The sequence below is a fragment of the Sinocyclocheilus anshuiensis genome, unplaced genomic scaffold (assembly GCF_001515605.1).
Source record: "Sinocyclocheilus anshuiensis isolate Anshui unplaced genomic scaffold, SAMN03320099.WGS_v1.1 scaffold2090, whole genome shotgun sequence".
NCBI lineage: Eukaryota > Metazoa > Chordata > Actinopteri > Cypriniformes > Cyprinidae > Sinocyclocheilus > Sinocyclocheilus anshuiensis.
The window spans coordinates 1,064,389-1,070,388 of NW_015560626.1; positions in this window are offsets into that span (position 1 = coordinate 1,064,389).

Below are 6,000 nucleotides of genomic sequence, written 5' to 3' on the forward strand. Positions count from 1 at the left end.
CTTAATAGCGAATTTATAGAAAACTTTATTATGACAGTTCCCTTGGAGGGCCATAACTCACTTGATACCTGTATAAGCAATATGACCCCTGCTTCATTGCAAAAGCTTAATGAGAGATTTCAAGGGCAGAGCGCTAGGACAAGTTCTCCGCTGTGTTATGTCAGAAACCATTAAGCAACATCTCTGAACATTTTGAAAGCAATAATCATACCTATGTGTATGTAATGGATCTAGAGTCCATAGAGCTGCATGAATAATGTCTTTAATAGGCACTCAATTCTTTGTCCTCTTCCAAAAAGGAAACAAAAGAGAAAAATGTCAAAAGTAATGAGCAGGTGAGAGCTGTATTATTGCTTTGGAAATTACTTTTACACCCATGGCCTTTACCCCTAGAGAAGCCGTGTGTTGCCAAGGCAATAAATCACCTTCCGGAGAGCCGCAGGGCCTACTGGTTATTCACGAGTCTGACCACGTTGTTTATTGGTGCATTCATCCTTCAGTCTCGAAGACACATTAAACTCTGCTTTCCAAAGCCAACGTGAACACGGAACAGCTCTGATCATTACAAAATGGGGCTTTGGGCCAGTTTTAGCAGTTTGGAAGCGATCGGTCTTGAATAATTGCAGGATTGAGAGGCATCTTAATATTTAATGGATGTCGTTAGCTGCCACCGATTGGACGCTGAAAGAATTGTGGCCCATAGGTGTCACACAACGTGCAACATCGTAGCTGAAACAGATTGAGTGCGCAGAAAAGGGGCAAGAATAAATCTGGTAAAGATTGGTCCTCCCTCCTGCAATCAGTGAATGCATAATGGCAGTCAGACAAGTTTAATCCTTTCCAATCTGACTTTCTGTTATTGCTTGGCCTATACTGATCCCTGTCGTATTGCAATTTCCCTTAAACATTTTAGATGAGCGCCAAAGGAATAAGAGGCGTAGAGGAGGCCCTTATCTGGCTGGTTGGGAAGGGATTGGTCTGTCACGGATGGTGTAATATCACTGGAATAAGCCACTAGGTTATTGGGAATCATAAGAGCAGATGTATTCATCACATTTTGCGCCACATTGATTGAGCTACAACACCATTTCCTGTCTGAAGGGCTAAGAAATGCGTACCCACAGGGGTGCACAGAAAAGAAACACTCTCTGCAAATATAATCAGTTGATGAATGAAACTCATCAGTAACCTAATATACCTGACAGAATTGAATCGAGAGAGGTGGTATCAAAAGACACTGCCTTCATTATGGCAGAGACATTTCTACTTCTAATGGGTTACATGGATCAGTATATTTATTTAAGTGTTAATTTCAGCTAGATTTGACAGAACTGTTTAATAAGACAAGAGAGGTTGGGGGGCAGATGCAATTTCAGTGGAGTCCTTGGACTCCTCAGCCAGGCTACTGTGGAATATCAGATACACACACTGCAAAGTAGTACACATATGATGGGTTTCACACGTGTGCTTCAAATGGCAAACATGATGAATATGCAATCCTCGAAGGAAAACGATTATAGTAGACATTTTGACTTTCACTACCGAAGGGCTCAAAAATAACAACATAATTTTGACCAATTTCTGGTCAAATAAATGAAACAATAAAAGATTTTAATAATGAAGCATTCAAAATTTCTTCTCAAGTCCAAACCTTTCAAATCATGTCTTTTTGTTTACAATGCAAAAGTGGTTATTAGTGTGGCCAAATCATGTGTAAAGATCTCAAATTAGGTTTATTTGTGCATTAATCAAGGAACATTCATTAATGTCAGTCACTGTGCAACAGTAACAGGAAGGATGACATAAAGGTGCATTTTAAATGATAATATAATTTCATCGCTCCAAAGCCCTCACTGTGGAGGAAGAAGGGAACATGGCAGAGGAAGGATGATTTCTGAATAAAATGCAGCCTTAATAAGAAAGGTTGCAAACTGAGAATCAATAAATAGTATTGCTATAAACAAAATTGTGAACAAGAGTATAAAAAGTGTACATTGGATTCCAGGATGATAGCACAGAATTTGCAGACATGTTTTAAGAAAAATACAAGCTTCACATTCCTGCTTTTATTTCCTCCTGCACATCAGCTGGTGTTCTTCCATTCTAAGCGCGTTCCTGAAGGACAAGTCAAAATTATTTCCTGGGTTATTCAATTTGCCAGTATCACAAAAGCTTTTCAGAGTGTAAATGAGTATTTCACCTAAAAATTAAAATTCTTTCAATATTTACTCACCCTAATGTTCCAAACCCATTTGACTTCCTTTCTTTTGATAAACACAAAAAAGTGTCTTCATGACACACACAAAGGTAAAACTAGAAACAGAATTTAAGGAAAATATCTGACCTTTAATGTACCTGTTAATAAATTATAACTGTGCTTTTAGGAAATTCAAACTTTTTTGGTTGGATAAAACATCCTCAAAGTAACACACTGTTCTTTTTAAAACTCGTATTTGTAAAGTTGTCAACTTTACATACAAAACAGAAAGTTTTGGCTCATCTATTACACATTAGAACATCCTCACCTCTCTGAAATCCATGTCTGATGTATTTATAGAGTACGGCACCCATGTGACACCTGGATTCTGTGAAAAAGAGGAGCCTGGCTCAATACACAGGATCTGTTTACTGTGACAATCACTGTCACCGAGTCTGTCCCTGCTGCTCTAATCAACACCTAAATACCTTAATTACAGCTCACCGAAAAGAACAGAATTCAAAGGGCACTGCCATCAAAAGCCAGTATGGAGTTAGATCTCTGCAAAATAAAGTGACTCGCGTCTCTGATTTTGGATTGTGATTTAATTTTGGGACAATAGCCTTCCCATGTGAACTACATGGAGACTGTATCTATGAAATACCACCAAAGAACCACCAAATTGCATTGTATAGAGATATTTAAACTAAGGATAAAACATCATGCTCATGCAATAGAGATATGAGAATTTACATTATGGATAGATTAAAGAACAGACTGATCTATCTGTACACTGTAAAAAACTAAAGCAATTAATTATTTAAGTGTTTTACCATTTACAATTAATTTCATGTGTTAATTTCCAATTCTTTGTAATTATTTGTGAAATTTACTGGCAATTTCTGAGTGAAAACTGATTCTACACCAAATTTGTTTCAGTGTAGTTTTTCAGTTTTTCTGAAATCACCAGCTTACCTTACCATTACTTAATATTTTTGTAATTATCAAGCAAATGCCTGACAGCATAATGCACTAAATATGTCTAGCTTGACACAACACTGGCAACACTTGAAAAAGTATACAAATATTAATAATTATTATTAGTATTATTAATAGTAGTAGTAATAGTTGTTGTTATTGTTAACAATTTATGCAATACTAAAGTACTTTCTCTCACTATTATCTATTACTATAGTATAAATAGATAATAAATATAGACAATGAAATGTTATTAAATAAATGCACATTTATAATCATTAAAAGCCAATGCCAATTTTCTTTGAAAGATATTCAAATTTCCCATGTATTTGCTTTCTAATCAATTAAGTTTTGTGTGTATTTGTTCCTTTTGTATTACACCACAAATTGATTTAGTCAATATTCTGGTGTAAGAATTGATGTAATCCTGTGATATCTTAAACTGATAATTAAAAATGATATCAGTTCACAGGGACAGCACAGCGATAAAAAAATAACCATGGAAAAGTACAGCTAGAACAGACAGAGACATGCTGATTACTGAAGAGCCAAATGTCCATAAACCCTGCTCATCATATGTTGATATCACGACACAGTTCTCAGCATTACCGCGAAAGACCGAATAGACAATATATTATCTCCAAACAGCATTTTGAAGGGCTAAATGAAAACACACGATTGGATTTCCACTTATGTGCAAAGATTGAATCCTTTTGTCCTGCGAAACACTGTAGCAAAGCGCTGATGAGGAGATATGTATGCAACAGATGGGAGATGTGCCTTAACGACACAACACACTGCCTAACAACCCTAAATGTCTCTAAGTGCAGAACATTCAACTCTTTCGATAAGAGGACGCAATCAGACTTAAATGAACATTTAGATGACCATAAAACCCTGAAAGCTATCAAGAAGGTGGAAAAATTTATCGCAGTTCATCATGAAGACCTGTGGGTAGAAGCAGCTCAAAAGGGGAGATGACTAAGTCTCACAAGTTATTCCAGCTAATCAATCAAATTAGCGTAACGCGTATGTGAGGTCACACATGCAGGTGCAAGGACTGGGCTTCCTCTTGTCCATTTTATTTATGGCTCTGTTGTGTCGCCTCTGGGTGACATGAGCAGCGGGGGATTCTGAGCTACATTGAGCTCACCCTACTGTCAGACATGTCCCTAACAACCCAGCCACCCCCAATGCCTCATTGCCTATCAACCCTTGGATGCCCCGGCGAAGCCTGTCTTCACATTTAGCTCCCCTAAGCCTCGCTGCTTCACTGACCATCCTCTGGCCCTGCTTTTAATAACTCTTTTGAGTTTTATCTGCTTTCTGCGACACTCTCCTGCATCGTGTTCTGAATCGTGCAACTTTGCTGCTTTTCCTCCTCTGTCCATAAAAGCCAGCACAAACCTGCGAGGGGAAGTGAGGCAGAGGACAGCATGAGTGTCATTCTGTCCTTGAGCTCAACTCCATTCTAATGCTTCAATAGACATGAGGCTTTGAACTGTAATGTGAAAAGTCTAATACAAAGTTGCAAAGATAGGGATTTCGAGGCCTTCCGCAGCCCCTGCCAACACAGCAGAGGTGAGGAACAACAGCCTCCTGCCTTCGTAATTTGCTACATTATAGACGTGATCTGCACATAGACGTGGACAACAAAATGTTGTTTTATTTGCAACAGGCATTTCTTGAATTTTATTTATGGCGGTTGCTGTTGATTCATGCACTTACATAAAATGTTCTTAAACAGATTTAGCTGCAGTGCAGATTCAACAGCATTTAAGGTAACAGCCATAAAAGTTCATCTGAATACAGTTTTTACAAAATATATATACAGTGCTGTGAAAAGGTTTTTGCCCCCATCCTGTTTTTTTTTTGCATATCTGTCACACTTGAATGATTCAGATCAACAAATATATTTTAATATTACACAAAGATAACCTGAGTAAATTGACTTGCTGGTGGGTTTGGGATCATTGTCATGCTGCATAACCCAAGTGTGCTTGAGCTGGAGGTCACAAACTGACGGCCGGACATTCTCCTTCAGGATTTTCTGATAGAGTACAGAATTCATGGTTCCATCAATTATGGCAAGTCATCCAGGTCCTGAAGCTGCAAAGCAGCCCCAGACCATCACACATACCACCACCATGTTTGACTGTTGGTATGATGTTCTTTTTATGAAATGCTGTGTTGGTTTTAAGCCAGATGTAACGGGACACACACCTTCCAAAAAGTTAAACTTTTGTCTCATCAGTCCACAGAATATTTGCCCAAAAGTCTTGAGGATAATCAAGATATTTATTGGCAAATGTAAGACGAGCCTTTGTATTCTTTTTGGTCAGCAGTGGCTTTTGCCTTGGAACTCTCCCATGGATGCCGTTTTTGCCCAGTCTCTTTCTTACTGTTGAACACTGACCTTAATTGAGATAAGATGTTGTTGCGCTCCTGGAGTAATTTTGGTAGGCCGGCCACTCCTGCGAAGGTTCCCAACTGTTCCAAGTTTTCTCCATTTGTGGATAATGGCTCTGACTGTGGTTCGCTGAAGCCCCAATGACTTAGAAAATGCTTTATAATACTTTCCAGACTCATACATATCAACTATTTTGTTTCTCATCTATTCTTGAATTTCTTTAGATCGCGGCATGATGTGTTGCTCTTTAAGCATGCTTCACTTTGTCAGACAGGTTCTATTTAAGTGATTTCGCATTTTGTATTTACTAGAATTATCTTTGTGTAATATTAAAATGTGTTTGATGATCTGAATCTTTTAAGTGTGACAAATACGCAAAAAAATAAAAAAACAGGAAGGGGGCAAAAACCTTTTC